Source organism: Pseudomyrmex gracilis, unplaced genomic scaffold, assembly GCF_002006095.1.
Source record: "Pseudomyrmex gracilis isolate BER0280 unplaced genomic scaffold, ASM200609v1 scaffold_17, whole genome shotgun sequence".
NCBI lineage: Eukaryota > Metazoa > Arthropoda > Insecta > Hymenoptera > Formicidae > Pseudomyrmex > Pseudomyrmex gracilis.
In genome coordinates, this window is record NW_018020601.1 from 688,921 (window position 1) to 707,385 (window position 18,465).

Below are 18,465 nucleotides of genomic sequence, written 5' to 3' on the forward strand. Positions count from 1 at the left end.
GCTTGATATCAATATAAACTCCGCTTTAGTTGTGATACCTACTTATAAGCTCAATATTTACTTACATATAAATATATCTTTTTACACACGTGTATTTTTACACATAATACATTCTTTTCAATCAATATCTACTTTACCAATGTAACATAACATTAATTTGATTATAAAAACATGAAGTTGCAACAGCCCTAAATGATTCAAAATGAAGAGAAAGAAGAAAACCTTCTGGAGCCTGAATATGGGAGGTGTGTAAATGTTTATTCTTTTAAAAAATTTTTACAGACGTTTTGACCGTAAGTTGTGGCCTTTTTCAATGTGAATTCTAAAATGGCGCAAATAACAAAATCGCGACAATAAATAATTGAGAATATTTAAGAGAATAATTAAGATGTAATAAACATTTTTTAAATAAAAATACTTACTAACTAGAGTTACAAAACTTGAGTCATTTTTTATTAATTTGATTGTTTGAGAAAAAAAACTTTTGCGCGCGCAAATGTTGTAATTCTGCAGTTGTTTTTTGAAAAGAATTTTTTCAGTTAGGCGCAAATACATTTATCATATCGTGAAAATACAAAGATACGTCGGGAATAATTTAAGTCGTAAATCATCATCCTTGGGAGAAGAAAGGAAGGATTTGTAAGATTTTTTTTTTTTTTGCAAGAACAGGCGAATCTTTCATTTTTAAACCAGCGCGGAGGTATATTTGCCCGGGGATTGAAAGGGTATCCTTGAATAATTCTCCAAACGCTACTAGTTTTTTCTAATATTTACCCATTTACTTTGTCGTGACCCAAATACCTGCCCGGTGCTCCACGAGCTCGATTCGAGAATAGATAGGTATGCATGAAGTTGATGCAAATCATCCTAGAGGGTCAACAGGTACCCGGGTCAATTTGGAACAACCGAGAATAATTATGAGCACTGGTAGTGATTTAGCGCAAACGGGTGCTGAATCCCATTTCGTGGAATTGACAGAAACTTTACTTTCATCATCATTTGAACGAATTATTTGAATCGAACGAAAAAGTCAGACACAATCGTTGTTTTAGACGATTCCATCTTTTAAAAATTTCATTGGATTAAATTAAAAAAACTCTCGCTAAATTTCTAACATCTGATAAATTGAAGAGAATTAATTGATCCTGTTCATCTTAGTACACGATTATTTTGCACGATAATCTTGTCGAGAGAGTAGTTGGCGATAGTTAAGGGCAATTTATATATCGGAAAGTTCGCGTTAAGCTAAACTTTCTGGCTGAGCTTGAATTCTCATCGCTTGGAATTTGTGTTATATTTGCCCAAAGGACATTTGTGAAATAAACATCATGTATTGTGTGAGGGAACATTTACGATGGTTTAGCACAATGCGACGGAATATATATTCTTCTTTGAAGCGAGCTGAAGATTCGCGTATACGGTATATATTCTACATCCCGTATTCTGAGACGGGAATGGACGCTTCGATATACATAGCACGGACCTTAGACTTCGGACGGCACATCGCCATTGTGTTCCCCATTGTTTCTTATCGCTCCTTGAACGTGTCTCGGGCGAATATCGTGAGTACGGATCGCCGGAGGACATCGTGCGAAATATCGGCAAACGCAATTTTGCGCACGTTCGCTCGTGTTCGAAGATTATGGGAGGGAATGGCAACAAAATCCGAATTTCGTATCGGTTATTGAAGCTCCGCGACAATATGAAGAGCAGCGCCATCGCATTTTTTCGAAATTGGATAATTCAGTTGCCACACTTTGAAATCGAATTTTCTGCAGTTGAAATGACGTACAGTTTGACATTATCATCAGCGCGATCGAAATAGCAACAATATTTACTTTGTTGTAGCAGAATTTCGACTTTGTTGAAATTTGCTTTTTTCGTTACTATTTATATACATGCATATATAGAATAACTCTAGAATTTAGGTCACACCTGATTTTATGCTGTACAAGTCAGAAAAAAAATGGAAAACAGTGAAGATAATTTTCATCCATTTTTACGTGTCTTTATCTAACATCAGTATTGCTGTGATTTCAGCTTTTTATTGTTACCATTAACGAAACATGGTCAGTTTAGTCAATTCGTCAGCGCGCGTGATGAGTAGCGCGACCATATTTCACAAATACGTAAAATAATTATTACAAGGTTTATGTGGGGTCGGAAACGCTAGCGCCGTGTTATGGCTAGTCTACAATGAAGGTAGTAAGGCTGTAGGAGTAGAGAGTAAACTATTTTTCGGTGAAGAAACAACGGGAATAACAAAATGGGCAATTCCCATTTCAAACTACGTACTGCTTTACTGTCAACCAATGACAAAGACGCGTGTTAAAAAACGCGAAATAATTACTTGTATAGACAAAAATGAAATAACTCCAAGAAACCTTACTTCTTACTCTATATACTGTCTACTTCTATTGTAGACGGTTCTTTAGGCAGCTAGCAGGGAGAACGGAAAAGAAGCGGCGGCGGTGGCGCCACGCGGGAGGTAGAGAGAAAACAATGGAAGAAGAAAAGCGAAGCAAGTGAAGCATCGGATGTAGAAGAAAGCGAAAATCGTCCCGTGGACGCGTTATTCTTTGTTCTTTTGTCTCGCGTCCGTTTCCGACCATCGGATCTCACATTTAGAAAAAGTTCAGCAGTTATTTTGCGATATGTAAGTGTAAAAGAGTAATAAAAAAGTATCGCAGAGTATGTAGTTCTTGTAAGTTTTTATTCAATTGATGTCTTATATATCCCACTAGTTTAAGATGTATACGACAGTTTTAACGTGTAGATTGCAATATAGCGCTTGCATCTACGAGAGAACACACTTTTAACTAGTCTCAAGCATTCTCCTCACGCATTTTTTTCGTCACTCTTATCCCATTATTTATTAATGTGCTTTACATAAATAAATACTGAAAGGTGTTATTGAAAGAATAACATCTTCCAGAAGAAGAAAGTATCGTAACACAGGATTTTTGTATGAGTCATATATTTCACATCCATAAATGGCAACATAACTTACACCCCTATGGGATATATACGGCAAAAATGTAGGGGTGTTTTAAGTCTTTTTTTTTAAGATACAGAAAATAACGATTTTTGTAATGGTTTTTTTTATAGTAGTAAAAGTATAAAGTTTTTATTGATATAGTTTATTTGTTTTTGTGACATCAAGTAAATACTATTTGATAAATTATAATTTTGATAAATGCAACTTATGCACCGAAGTTGCTTTATTACGTGATACGTATAATACACAAAATTTTTAGATGATATTTTAGATAATAATTCTCAAAGAGAAAACTGTTGTTAGTTTCAAATCTCACAATTATAGCATACGCAATCTTTATTGACAAAAGAGAGGCGACACTGTTTGCGCCTTTAATATTGTACCCATGGACGTATAAGAAACAGATTGCGCGTTTCCTATCTTCTCTGTAAAGAGGGAATGGTTCAAAGGCAGACAAGAGGACAGATGCTTTCATTCGTATCTCTATTCTTGTTTAGTGATGCGGTGATTGGCGGACAAGAAAAATAGAAAGAATGAAAAATATCGTAGTCGCACGATAGAGGAGCGCCGAGCGTTAAAAAAAACGACAGTAACAGTAGTCGATTGACAGTCGATAAATATAGTTACGTGTAGGTTAATTTCAATCCGTCAATATGTGTTTAAAAGATTATTAGTTTAAATTTAAAGAAATAATTGAGTGTAAAAAACTACAAAAAATAGCGTCTAGCGGTATGCTAGCAGTACGATCCTTAACAAAAATCGATAGCATCCGTTGTTATGGTAGAGTTATCTGAGTTGTCTTTCGAGCGGGAAATCCCCACTCCAGATACTAAAAGACAGAGACACGAATGAAAGCGTCTATCTCGCTCTGCGCTTGGACTCACTTCTCCTCTCACACACGCAGTCTATTTCTCTTACACGTACACGTATCTATGATTGTACCGCACCTGAGCGAATTTCAGACAATCTGATTCGTTATCTACCAATGTTTATAACTCAAAACATATTATAACCTCGACATTTTGATATTAGAATTTTTGTCTCAAAATGATCTCGGGAATCTGCTGATAAAAAATGAAAATACGATAATTGCGGGACACTCTGTATACACATGTATATATGTGTGTGTATATATACATACATATGTGTATATATATTATTATAAAGATAAAAAGTTTAAAACTGAAAAAGAGAATACCTGTCTGTAATGCAACAATGTGACATATTTGGTACAAAGGAAGCAATGTATAAACGAATAAAAAGCTAAATGTGTGTATTTTGCATCGCTTTTTCGAAAGACCCGGGAACGTTTCGAATTAGTGGAAAAAAATTGCCACAAAAAAAGCATGACAAAGAAGCAGCGATAGTACCTGCATTTTGTATGTTCTCGCGTGACATCAAGAATGCAAAGGGCACAGCGTCGCGCGTATCGCGTGTCGCGTATCGCCGTAACCCGTATTAAAAAGGGAAATTGCAGCCGGTATACTCCGAGGATTCGCTCGTGAATCGTAATGCGAACAAGCGACACCCGGCTGGGAGAAACTTCGCCGACCGACCTCCTAGGTCCCGACACCCGCGGATTCTTTGTTTGCGCGCCAAACTTCCGCCGGCGAGCCGTTTGCTCGCGGTAAATGTTAAAAGTTTCATTCGTGCGTAAAGAATTCCATTGCAAACGGCGAAATGAAACGTACAAACTTTAAATTAAATCCGACGGGACATGTAGATCCGTTTTGTCTATAGGCGTACACCAAGCGTAGAACTGGAAATTGGATAGCGAACCCCAGAACACGAGATGGATATAACACAGAGATGGTATACCTTACCGATATGCTGTTAATCTTAACGCAAGTCTTATAAGTGAGTTTTAAGAGAGGTTTTAATCAACATTGTTGCGTACGAATCTTATTACCGTGACAGACATTGTTCAGAAACACCTTGGATCACGAAACCGATCCAAGTCCGCGTTATTCGTTAGTTTCTCTACTTTAGCGACGCGCGCGCACGCATCCATTATACTTCAAGTAGTATAAGACGTCGCGTGTCAGACAGAATGACAACGTCAATTTTCTTCATCCGTGGTTGCCGTAATTCGTTTGTTTTTTTTTTTCTATCGCGGCAATAAAATTGCATAAAGCGCGAAACAAACCGACCATTGACCATCGAAGCCAGAATAATCAAATATTTTCATCAATATTAATTATTCGCACTGACAGAGATCTATATTTATTGGCGAAAATTGACGTAGTGCTCAGGTTGCGCTTGTCTGACCTTTAAAGGCCGTATATGCTCCCCTCATGTCGGACCAAAAGATATATGTGGATGTGTTACATCGAATCGATATATAGCGTATTTTTTTTACCTATTACGGGTGAGTAAAATGATAAGAGAAAACAAAAATGTATCATGAGAAAATAAAATAAAATAAAAAGATTTTTTACAATCGTACACAAAATAATGCGTTTCAAGTAAATTGTATTGTATTGTATAACGTAAGCATAAAATAAGTAATGAGAATAAATGTGTCTGCGCCAGATTTCATCTAAATATAACACAAGCATTATGTAAAATATGTATTAATAATACGATGTGTGTTATGAAAAAGAAAAAAATTAAAATATATCTACTAACATAAAAAAAAAAAAAAACAAACTATTTGTACGGTTAGCACCAGGCAGAAAAGCGATTTCAAGGTTTGAAATTTGACGATGTCAGTTTATCGGAAATTGCCCTTGCAGGTTTTGCTATACAACTCCTACGTAAAATTGTACAACTTCAATCTACTTTTTCTCCAAATAAGTGAAATCTTCGAGCGTGACCTAGATTGTTATCGACGTAAAACATCAAGCGTTATTTGTAACGGTCTCGTATGACCAGTACGCCTTCTGTCGATCACAACTATATTTTTTTACGTCAACATAGAGGCGCACCGTGCCGACCGACGACGCGGTAGAGTAAAATTCTGTTCACTTGTATCGTAACGCGCGAGCACGATTGCGATTTTCAGACAGACTACTTACCATAGATACTCGCACATAGACGTCACAGATTTCATGGTTTGCATCTGGCTCGATTTTTATCTTGTTTACTTGTACATTTTATTTACTGCATGTATTTTTGTCGCACGATAATTTTTATTTGATTTTAGAACAGATATGATGTCGTGTTTTTTCTGCAAAAACGAAATATTCTGCAAAAAATATTATAATTTTTTATATCACATCGCTCTTTCTTGGCGGTAAAAAATAACGCTGTAAATTTTTGTTTATTTAATAAACAGCGAAAAGCTTTCATAAAATGCGTAGATCGCAACTCGCATCAGTTGTATTTTGTAATAAATTTTTGTAATAAGAATTTATGCGCGCATTTAACCCGTTTTATGTGCGCGATAATAGCGGGGCAATTTTCAAGAGTTTTGTTTCGATCTTGTGCGAGTTCGCAGTGACATAATATATACGCGCGGCAAAAGCATCTGTTAAATAATAAAAACCACTACGCGCTAGCTCGAAGTGCACGCGACAGCAACACGTTTGTTATGATGATACACAGCCCTAAATGCAGCGCATGTTTCGATGCTGGGGTACAACGGAATTGCGCGCACGCAGCATACCAAGATGATATGCGGGGCGGTGTTTCGAAATGAGAGTTAAACGCTCTGCATAGGTGGTTACTATATACTCCCTATCAAATGCAATCGCAGCTCGTCCGTCATATCTGCAATGCTGTCCATCTGCTTCGAGGTCCATTTAATTAAGAGCTCCAATTTTCTCTGTCGGAAATAAATTTATTCCGCACGATTTGTTTAAATAAATAACATTTGCTGTTCGCGCGTTAAAAATAGAACAAACGTAACAAATAAAAAGAAAAACAATAAAAAAAAGAAAAACAACAATAAAAAACACAAAACTCTGTACCAGTTTTAACACATCAAGAAAAATGTAACGAGCGGCATGAAAGAGACGCCATAGCGATTTATTTATCTCATAAATTCTTCTCACATTTTTTTTATAGCCATATAACTGACAGATTTTTATTTAAACATACAGACGTACATCCCTTAATTTTCGTTTCTCCGTCATTTCAATTTTTATCCAAAGTTTAACGAAGCCTTGATAATGTTAGCGAGATATGTATGTACACACGATTTCGATTTATTCTACCGGCGGCGTATCGGCCGTCTGATCTTAATTAGGGTCCTCCTATTGTGTATACGGACGGACTCGACAAATACAGCACGCTGCGCACGATAGCGGTAGATGCTGCTTGTGTTCAACACGATCAGGCTGGATTTGAATCAGCAACGTTTATATGTAACGAACAGTTTACGTATCATTTTATGGTGAGCGCGCAGTCGAGCTTCACCCTTCATCGGCGTTATTATTACGATTCCGGGACGTGCGAAGAGAATACGGTCATTACGCATAAGCATAACATATTTCATTGTTCAGCGAAATAGCGCGAACACGTTGATATTCAAGATGATAAATAATCGAAAGACGAAAATATGTTAATATTTTCAATATTAATGAAAAATAAAATATTTTGATATTTTCAATAATACCAACAGATTACGTACCAAAAAATGTGAGATCTTTTGTAATTCGCGCGAATTAAACATTGTAAAAAATTTCAAAGAACTAATGTAATGTATATCTAGATGAGATTATCTTAGCTGAAAGTCAGCCGCGATGTGTAAAAGAAGTTCAGATGGATGTGTCGGTACAGTTAAGATGATGAGTGCGGAAGGATTACGTACTAAAAAAAAGACCGCGGCAGGCGTTTGAATTTCACTTTGAGAGACGCTGCTGCTGCGCCTGATGCAGACAGACTGTATCTGCTGGGACGCAATTTGCTTCCAAGACACATGAAAGAAGGGGCAATAAAAACTGAATTCCCGGCAAGAAAGTCTGTCGTAGTCTAGAATCAACCGCAGGAGTACGTGAAACGAGATGCTCCTCAAATGCAATTTCTTGCACTCAGTGCTTTCTTATTATACGGAATGTTCCGAGATTAGTGGATGTTCTTTTCGTCGCGTCTTCTTTGATTTGAAGCTGAAACGAACATTCAATGTTTCAGGAATATATTTGTGTGTATGAATATTGCAAAAAACCAAATTACACGCAAGCAGATGACTGATAATAATTTAATGTTTAAAATTATTGATGTTTTTTCTTCGTTTTTTTGAAATGTTTTAAATTAAATATTTATGAAAATGTTATAATCAAGCGATCTCCGTGCTTTCAAACGCAAAGTACGAAATATTGCGGAGATAATGTTACAAAATTGTAGACGGAAGAAAATGCGACGCGCACAAAACCACACGATTAATAATCTTTTATTCACGTGTAATGTTGGAAATTTTGCACACACAATTATTTATTATTCAGTTTCTTTCACATATAACTTCTAACTCATTTGGATCAACGTGAACGATTGTAAAAATTATTATGTCGTTATCATTTAATATTAACTTTAACTTAGAGCAATGGGGTTCCCTCATTATTGTAATATTCTTGAACTATTCTATCGTTGTACGAGATATTACCTGCCATTGTTTTTGCGGCGGGCGAAAACGACGTCGTCATTTGTGCGGCAATTCTTTCCGCGGCTTTCTCTTGCTTTTTCACGAACTGTACATCACATTAAACGTTTTTCTTTCGTTCTATCTTCTCCTTCTTGCATCTTACGGCCGAACGTTCTCTCTCGCTGCAATAAAAGCAAATGGAAAGTGCTTCGCGACTATACCGCATAGTGTTTGTAAAGTATGTATGAGAGAAGCGATACCGAGGGAACTTTTACATCAGAGGAAACATTCTTTTATTAATTAATAATCAATTCTGTCTTGCACTATGGAAACATATATATATTTCAAACGTTATAACATAAGTATTTAACTTTACATATCGAACAAATCACACAACACTTCTACTCTCGAAGTGATATAATACAGATACTTGTGCAAACGCATTTTTGCAATTGAAATTTCGAACATTCACGATGTGCATAAAATAGCGCAACAAAAAATCTTTAAGATTTCTCAGCGAACTTTATTCGAGTTGGATGCAGCATGACGTAAACAATATTTCATGTAGACACACGATTCGCCGTTTGTTGTTTTGCCGACGTGTACGTATGTATGTATGTACGGTGTTTAATTTAACGGAAGCTAATATCCTGATGAACGGTACATTCTAGCGTGTTATTACGTCGACACGGTAAACATGACGTAGATTGAAAATATTATAAATGTACACGTACACATCACGCCGGCGGCAGGTCGGCTGACACATAACACCGGTAACGAAGTTCATGACGATTTATCAAGACGTGCATGCCGACGACAAGTATCGCACGCGCACGAGAGACGAAATCCAATTTTCTACTTGAACGTGGTTAAAACGATACGGCGATTAATAACGCCGTGTTGGACAGGTTGAACGCATCGTCGGAAGGATGGCATTCGACAGTGGAAACGGTGGCCGACTCGCGCGTTACTGTGATCGAGATAAATGCGAGAACGGGAAGGTAAAGAGGAAAAGAAAAGAAACACGTCCCGTGTGAAGGAAAGCCAGGGCGAAAAATAACCGGATGCTTTAAGCTGCGCGTGCAACTCATCGCGCGACGCGATGCAATTCTCAAAAGGTGGCGTCGTGTTGTCTGCTCGACGCGAGCGAAACTCGATAAGACCGAGCATTTTCGGCATTGTCGCGTTCTCTCCCTGTTTTGTGTGGAACAGCGACTATAAGATATGCTGCTTATAAGATTAAAAGCCTGAAGTGCTCGTAGTGCTCGAAACAGATAAGCGCCATCATTTCGCGCGTTGTTGCGCGACGCTGCTGCAATTGTTCGTACATAGGAATCTTAAGATATCAAGTGCTTCTCTTTTGTCGAGATAATTCTGTATCTTTCGCTTCCTTCTTCCTTAGATAGGTAGGTATTATTGTAGAAGTAGTCTTTGATAGTACATTTAATTCTACTTGTAAGTTCTCTCGCGGAACAACCCCAATAGAGCCTGGGTCTTTCGTTCAAAGAAACTCGGTTACAAAGATAATCAGAAGCCGGTTTGAATTTTAATCGCTAAAATTTGCTTAACGTCTGCGTAATATTCGCTGATCCGAATGTATCTTAGTTGTTAATTCTTTCTTAGCGAATATTCAAATTTACTTATTTTATAATTTAAAAAAATATTCGATTGCGATCATTTTTTTTTTGTTTTAATGTAGCGGATAAACAAAATTTCGGTATGTTTCACATTCACTTTGCATTTCATTCGTAATCTCGGTGATTCTTTCACACTTCTCACAGAGAATGCTATATACATCGCGGAACGTGATTACGTGACGCTCGTTTTGGACGAGCTCTCACATGTGAAAAGCCTTCAGACACCCGCATCACGAAAATTGAGAGAAAACACTGCTGTATACCACATTATACATCACTGTATTTTGAAGCGTAGGTGTATACCGATATGGTGGCAGATGTGTACCACAAAGGATGTATACAGCATAAAGTACACACACACACACATGTATACGATATGCATACTCTTTGTTGCACCTGACTGCACTTATGCACTTTCCCGGCATCATAACCACATTACATTATACGTTTGCAGAGCCAACGTAACGCGATAAGAAGGTTTCGTCATCGCGTGTAATGCGGCATACATTGTATCTCGACGTTAGAAACACCAGTTCGTTATCTATGCGCGCGAAGTCTCGTCGCGAAAGATTGGGTATCGCGCAAAAAGAATCTCGACGAAAGTTATGATTGTCAAACAATTTGCGCGCGTGCAAAATCTTTTCTCGTTGGAAACGACAGTTGTCGAAACTGTTTAATTAGAAAACTTTGAAATAGAAGTTGATCTTGGAAATATCAAACTCAGCACACCTTGTGGCCGCCGAAGCAAAGAAATACAATACAAAAGTTTTTTTTTCCACTTTTACTTTTTCGCACATCACGACGATTCCAGTCTCATTTCAATTTTCGTTATCACGTATGTTGTTACACTCTTTGAAGAAAACAATGTTTTTTCTAATAATACATCGCGCGCGTTTAACGTTGACAAGCAAGTTTGCAAAATGTGATATTTTGCAGTTTTCTCCGTATTTTGTTTTCTGCCTTCGCGATATATACGAGAACGTATTAATAACATTCATAACGTTTTTTTCTCATTTTTCGAAAACTCGCGCCGGTTTTGCACCATTTTTTCTCACACGTGATATAGGCAACGTGCAAGCTTGTTGCGCGGATCAATGGGACGGATCATTATCGCGAATCTGAGACACATATATATTATACGCTAATCCCCAAAGCGGGAGTTTACGCAACGTGCGGTAACCTTAGAGGTACCCTATATTCCGCATATGCGCGAAACCGCGTTTATGCCGAAATCCAGTGTCTTTGGACGATTGAGTAATACACGTTCTCGATGCTTTGACATATCAGAGGCTATCCGCGCGTGTAATTGCTCCGAAATCCTACCGACAGTTTGTCAAGCAGCAGTCTGGAAATGGATCCATCATATCCCATTAATCATAGTCACTTAATACGATAATCACGAAATATCATCGACACACGTGTCTAACTCGGGCGCGCCGTGATTGATGTAATCTGGACGATTTCGATTTCATTTCCTTAAATAACGCATTAAATACACCTATGACAATTTCGACGTAATATGTCGAAGAAATAAAAGTGCAAGTATCAATCAAAATTTTACGACAAATTTTAATTTTATATATTTTGTACTTTGAATTGCAATAAATTTTTGACGAACTAACTGTGCGATGACGCTCGTCGTGTTTGCGTCATTTATTCAATATATATATATGTATATAAAATGGTAAAAATATCATGACACGCGATTGTGTGTAATGTCTTCTGATTGAAATTTACGACGTAGATTCACTGGCATTTAACTGGTGCTTAAAACTTCGCCGATTGACGAGAAAACAATTTTCTCGTAGTTGAAAGAGTTTCATCTATTTACTTTTATTTTTATTGAATTAGAGCGTCCGATTTACAAACTCGTTTGATCAGAAACTATACTATAGTGTGAGTTGTATGTATTATGCAGGATGTCCGGAAAATCGTCCGCAATACTTCGGGAAGTGATTGGGGATTCAAAAAGAAGGAAAGAAAGCTATATAAACATAGGTCCGGAAATAAGTCGTTCCGAGTTATAGCCACTTTTATTTAAAAATCGTAACTTTTTTATAATTATAATTTATTTAATTGTGTTTTAACATAAATAACTTCATTTTGGATTATTTTGATAGAAGAATAAGACCTGGTTCACACAAAGCTTTGTAATGCGCGTTTGTCTATGCGCGTTGATAATGACCATTGGATTGCCTATTGGCAATTGCGTACACACGCAAACGCGCGTTTTTGCCAACGCGATGTGTGTATCGCCAATAGGCAATCCAATGGTCATTACCAACATGCGTTGACAAACGCGCATTACAAAACGCTTTGTGTGAAACAGATCTAAGAACCTGCATTCGTGCTGAAGGTGGTCATTTTGATCATAATATCTAATTCGATTTAAATACCTGTTTATGTTCAAAATGACCACTTTCAGAACGAATACAGGTCCTTATTCTTTCATCAAAATAGTCCGAAATAAAGTTACTTATGTTAAAACACAATAAAATAAATTATGATTATGGAAGAGTTATGATTTTTAAACATAAAAGTGGCTATAACTGGGAAACGACTTATTTCCGGACCTATGTTTAAATAACTTTTTTTCTTTCTTTTTAGATCCTTAGTCACTTCTCGAATGCGAGCGATTTTCCGGACACCCTGTATACTACATTGTTAGATTAATAGGAATAGTTGCAAGTATTCACGACCATCGATGCTCGCGTAATTCGATCCTTAGGATTAAACGGATACTTTTAGAGTATTTATAGACTTTCGCTTCTTAGCGTAATTCGATCTTTCCTACGATAAGATGCTTAAAACTTTAAATGGTACTAACTACAAGATAGTCGCGTGGTTGCATTTATAAAACCTTATGGGAAAACTTCTATAAGATCGCTTTTCGATTGCTCTCGTTGAGGTCTAACATGTTGATTACATTTGGTCAAATTATCCAACTGGAAATTGCAATCTGGCGTAATTCTCGTGCATTGTGACTTTTGTTGCGCAATTCCGCGAATTGGAAATAAAACCAGCAAGTACAGAGTCGTTAGTTAAAATTGAAAACCACAGAGAAAAAAATTGATAAGTCAATTTTTTTTCGATTTTCTGTTTTTGATGTTATTTGGTAGTTAAAATAGTGTATTTTAATTATCCAAAGCGAAAAAGGAAAAGTTTTGATAGAAAAGTTTTGATAGATTCCGAGATATAAACATTTTTATAAAACGTGTAACACAGAAATACATATATGTTTTCGAACTTTAAAATTGCTCTCCTCTAAAATTACGAAAATTTGACTTATCAAGTTCTTTCCTTTGTGATCTTCAAATGCGATGTATATTTATAGATAGATATTTAGAAAATATAGTAATCTTAATGTTCTAAATTATTGAAATTATGAGGAAAGTTTATCGAAAGCTTATAGAACAGTTTATAGAACATGGATGAAAAATAATCACGTAAGTAGTTTACAGTGTCAACTATTGTCGTATCAAATATTATTTATCAAAACTATACATTATTTTTACGTTGTCATTTTTTTCTTATAATAATAATTTGATATGATATATCATATGTAACGTATACTTAAAAAAAAATTGATTTTCCAGTTTTAAACTGTCAAAAGACCTAGCGACTCGGAGATAAATTGCCGAACTTTCTGGAATTCTAAAAATCTCTCGGTTTCTAGGCAGTCGCTTCGTGTACGTGAGATATAAGATATAAAAGCACCTATTGGATTCACTTCTCGCCTGCCATACTTACTGTGTTTCTATTTTACCTGTTGCTCTATAAAATTGGAAGATAACAAAAATTTTCAGACTAGCGTCAAACTGTGCGAGTGTTCGCAGCTCGTATTCGTGAATAGTGTCGAGGAAGAATTCGTCGATTTGATATATCTACGCGAAAATTAGAGCGCAATTTCTCAAGCAAAATTTCTCGCGGAAAATACCAATTAAGAAAAGCAATGTCAAATGGCGCAAATCTGCTTTTATCAAATATATATAATTTCCGTACCATTTGCAACTTATAGTGATAATGTTTGCGATCTAAATATCAATTATATAAAAATATAAGCGATATATAAATTTATCAACTCGCTCCCAACCGATATTCAGACTGAAACGTTCTTTTTCTTATTTGTTCAGCTGCACTTTTATGTGTATTTGCTCAGTTTAATTAGCGACTAGTTCCTATTTCTCGACTTCCCAACTTGAGTTTCTTTTTAGTTTTCATTTTTATTTATTTAGTTTTAAGTTGTAAATTTTAAGTAAGTCAAATAATCATCCTACTCTCTGTAGTCTTGTTTATTAAATCTATGTACAACTCTTATGTGTAATTCCTGTTTACAGCTTTTTTATTTATGTGCTACGCAGCAAAATGGAAGAGCAGAATAATCGTTCACTCGATATATAGATCTTTCTCGTAAAAGTCTAGTGTCTGCAATTTAATGGTTTTTGTCAGTGAATCGTGAACGAAATGTGGCCAATGAGACAAATGCAACAGGTATTTCGATGTAATATGATATTACTTCGCTAGTCCTTCGTCGATTTGTTCCCGAGATAAATGTAACAAGTTTTTCCGGATTTTATAAAATCCGCAGAGATTAGAGAGATGCAAGTACTTCATTTATCGTCTTGATCTGGGAAAATATCAGTCAAAATCTGAAGAATCCCAACGGATTCGAAAGTAATAAGTAAAATTTGCAAACCGTTTTAGAATAATGAAGCGCATTGGCTTGCAAAAAGACTCCGTTGTCATGCAAAAGAGTTATTATTATTTTTTTCATTATTGATATTATAAGAGTTAAAAATAATCAAGTATTATACTAATGACATCACAGGATGCGCTATCGCTCGTAACACTTACGTTTATGGCATGAATATCAAAGAGCGCGTTAAGCCGATCAGCTCTACGAGTTAATAACGCGTCGCGTTCAAGCGCGATAGCTTCTCGCTGACAATGAATTTTTCAATGTGCTCATCGTGTCTTCAGAGTTTCTTTGTGTATTTTAAAGAATAAATAAATTATCCGTTTATACGCACTAATTTATAAAATATACAAAGAATGTATTTTATATTTATCTCAAAAACTATGAAAATTTATAAAATAAAGCGTAACCATTAAAATTATTCAAACAATAAAAAATTATTGCGTTTTAATAAAATACACAAACATTTTACCATTAAAAACACTTTCGCTTTCACGTTTCGATTTTTCTAGAATATCGAATCCGCTGAATTCGCAACTTCGATATGGTCATCGATGAGACTTCGCTTGGTGAGTCTTCCAACAACGTTTTTTTTTTAATTCTATCGCTTCTAACAACGCAATTTGCATACGATAATCACGGCAAGTAATACGTACGCTTTGCGTCTTAATAAGCGTGTAATCTCTCATAGAGAGACACTCCGGAGTATCAAATTAATCACATAAGAGACGTTCGCAAGGTGCGCGGATGACGTTCCAAGCGTGACGCGTGACATTACAATCATCGATGAACCGACATTCACTTCGTTCTCGTCGTTCTATCGTGCGTCGGTCGTGCAAACATCGCAGCATAATCCCAACGTGAATCATTGCTCGCATAATCGTTCGCGCGGCACGAACGCCCTCGCGCTTAACAAAACGCCATCGACTGTGATAATTTTAAAAGCAACGCGTAGACCCCGACCGAAATTGTTATCGCTCGTTTGCGATGCCGGGTTTACGCGAATAAGAGCACCACGCCACAAAATCGACAAATAGTATTATCTTCGATTCTATCTCTCCCGGATGGATTTAACAGAAACAAACCGGAAAGAACAAAGGGACGAGCAGACGGTTTTTATTTCTCCACTGCGAAATGTTTCATTCCGTGAATTGTCGGTTTCATAAATCCGCATGTTGTGAAGTGTCGCGGAATGGTTTGAAAAGAACGAGCACTCTTGATCTGGAGTGCGACGTTTTCTACGGTTTATGACGATTATTCGTTATTTTATGTTGCTTTTATTCGTACCGGCGCTTAGAATACCGGTCATAAAATAAATTTGATCTTGTTGCAAATGCGGATACATCGTTTGAAAATTCTGCTGACAACTTCGAACTTAAAGTATCATTTTTAGAGAGACATATTTTATGACCGCGCATACACGTATATTTTCTCTCGTAAAATAAACAGTTTTAATGAAGCTCTATTCTTTTTAGTACTTTGCGATTTTACACTTGCGTGACATATTTTCGTAACAATTTTACACTTATTTACTACGAACTAATCGAAAATATAAAAACAAAAGTCGCAGAAAATCCGAAGAAAAATATGTATATTCCCCGTTTGCAATTTTCTTTGTAAATCTCTTTCGTAGAGCGCGAATGTTACTTTACAACGGAAAATAGAAACGTCGCTCATGTAATTTTCGGTTAAGAAGATGAAAAGCTAGCATTTTCATAAAAATGCTCTGAAATACTGATCGCGTAACAGCGATTTCCTACGTGCAACGTAGCAAAGTTTGATTGGATAAGTGTCACGCGAGATGTGAAATGATGAAAGGAGTTACAAGTAAAAAAGTTAACTGAATATTTTGCAATCTCGACATTATATATAGATACGAGTAGTACGGTACATTTTTTTTCTTTTTTCTTTTTCAAGATATCAGCGTTAATCCGATTCGCTCTATTTTTTCTTCCATTTGAGAAAGAACGCAAACGTTAAATGCAACTTAATATACAGGAGTCTGATAAAAAGTTTACCACGTTTTTCTTGACAACGGTTAAAGAAATAGCAGAGTAAAAAGTACTTCTTCCGTTAAAACAATGTTTTTAATTGTTGATGTAAAAAGCGGATTCACTCGAAGCGTGTATTTTTACTTATTCTACAATTTTGATAATGTTTTGCTTTTCGAGCGAATCTCAGATGCACAGAATTAATCGGACAGTCCGTCTCACGGACAATTTAAAACAGATACGTGGCCTAATTGAACATTCCAATCGGACACGATCCGAAAAGAACACATTCCCGAATCGAGAGTCCGATTATCGGACACACTTAGCAATGGATATTTGATGGATCTAATATATTCAAGATACAATGAAACCCAAGAAGAAAATTAGATATATTACAAAGGTTATTCTTTTTGAATAACAAAAAAAATCTTTGTCGTCGCTTGTTGTTTTTATTAAAAAAAGTTTTATAAACAGCCTGTCGTTTTTCGACAAAAACTATTAAAACAAAATTCTTTTTTTATGTTTTTTTTGTTTATATTGTATGCACACATGTAAGTGGAGGAAATGGTGGAGAGCCCGTCTTCCCTTCTCCAAATAAACCTAACTCAGTCCAATTTGTATCATTACGACATTAGCAAACATTGAGCACACAAGAGCTATATATATGTATCGTGAATTAGTAATATTTCGTTGTTTGTTATGTGTCTGATTGAAACTCTCTGTCCGTGTGTCTGTTTCAACCTGTGTCCGATTGGGTCCGTTATATGACCGTTTCCTTTTGCATCCGATTCGAGACTGCCATGTGTTCGTCTCAGATCGTTTCAGTTTAAAACCGTGTTCAATTCGAACTGCCACGTATCCGTTTCAGATCGCGTCCGATTGGGACTGTGTCTGACTGACACTTTGCTGTGTTCGTTTTTTTTTTGTTTTTGGTACGCGTTTGAGTTCTTTTCGTTTTTCTCTATCTCTATTTTCAAAAACAAAAAAACATAGTGAACTTTCTATCAGACTCACTTGCATACTTGTTGCGTTTATGTACAGTCATTTTATTCGCATTTACGTCAAATATACATCCTACCAATATACAATTACAGCAGAGAAATGATACGCGAATCGCCGCAGAGTTATAGCAAAATTGCAAACGCCACTGCGTTTGCGGCCGCGCATCGGATTATACCGTTATTAGCGTAACCGAAGAACTCGGGGAATTACATTAAGCTAATTTGCTAATCGGTAACACAAATACTATTGTGGATTTTCTGGCACACGATACGGGTAAATGAATAGTCTCATTGGCGTTGGTTATTAGATATTCCCTGCTACGCGTATCATTCGTTGTCGTCTCTAAAATTGATTTTCCGAGCGCGTAATTATGCTCGCAAACAGACATATACACTCTCACAGTAATTGTTACATCATATATAACATAGCAAAGATATATTGAACAATCATTTCATATTATACATTATTTATACTTACGCACATCCTTTGTATTCAAAATATTTTGAATTTATATTGAAGAAACGTAATATCTATGTTTACGATAAAAAAAAAAATTTAAATCAGAAAGTTTTGAACAGTATAAAAGTATAATAATAAACTTCATATTTTGCGTAAAAAAA

General features: G+C 36.1%; 1 protein-coding gene across 4 annotated transcripts in view; it reads right to left on the reverse strand.

The window, feature by feature from the left end:
• The window catches only part of LOC109864156 (5-hydroxytryptamine receptor 2A-like), a 121,547-nt gene that overhangs the window by 34,159 nt on the left and 68,923 nt on the right, over positions 1 to 18,465 (reverse strand). The window contains exon 4 of one of the 4 annotated variants that reach the window (XM_020445108.1): positions 8,541 to 8,701. The exons of the other annotated variants lie outside the window; for them this stretch is intronic. The gene's annotated coding sequence lies outside the window, so the exon portion shown is untranslated. The remainder of the gene's footprint in view (positions 1 to 8,540; positions 8,702 to 18,465) is intronic. 4 annotated transcript variants of the gene reach the window in all.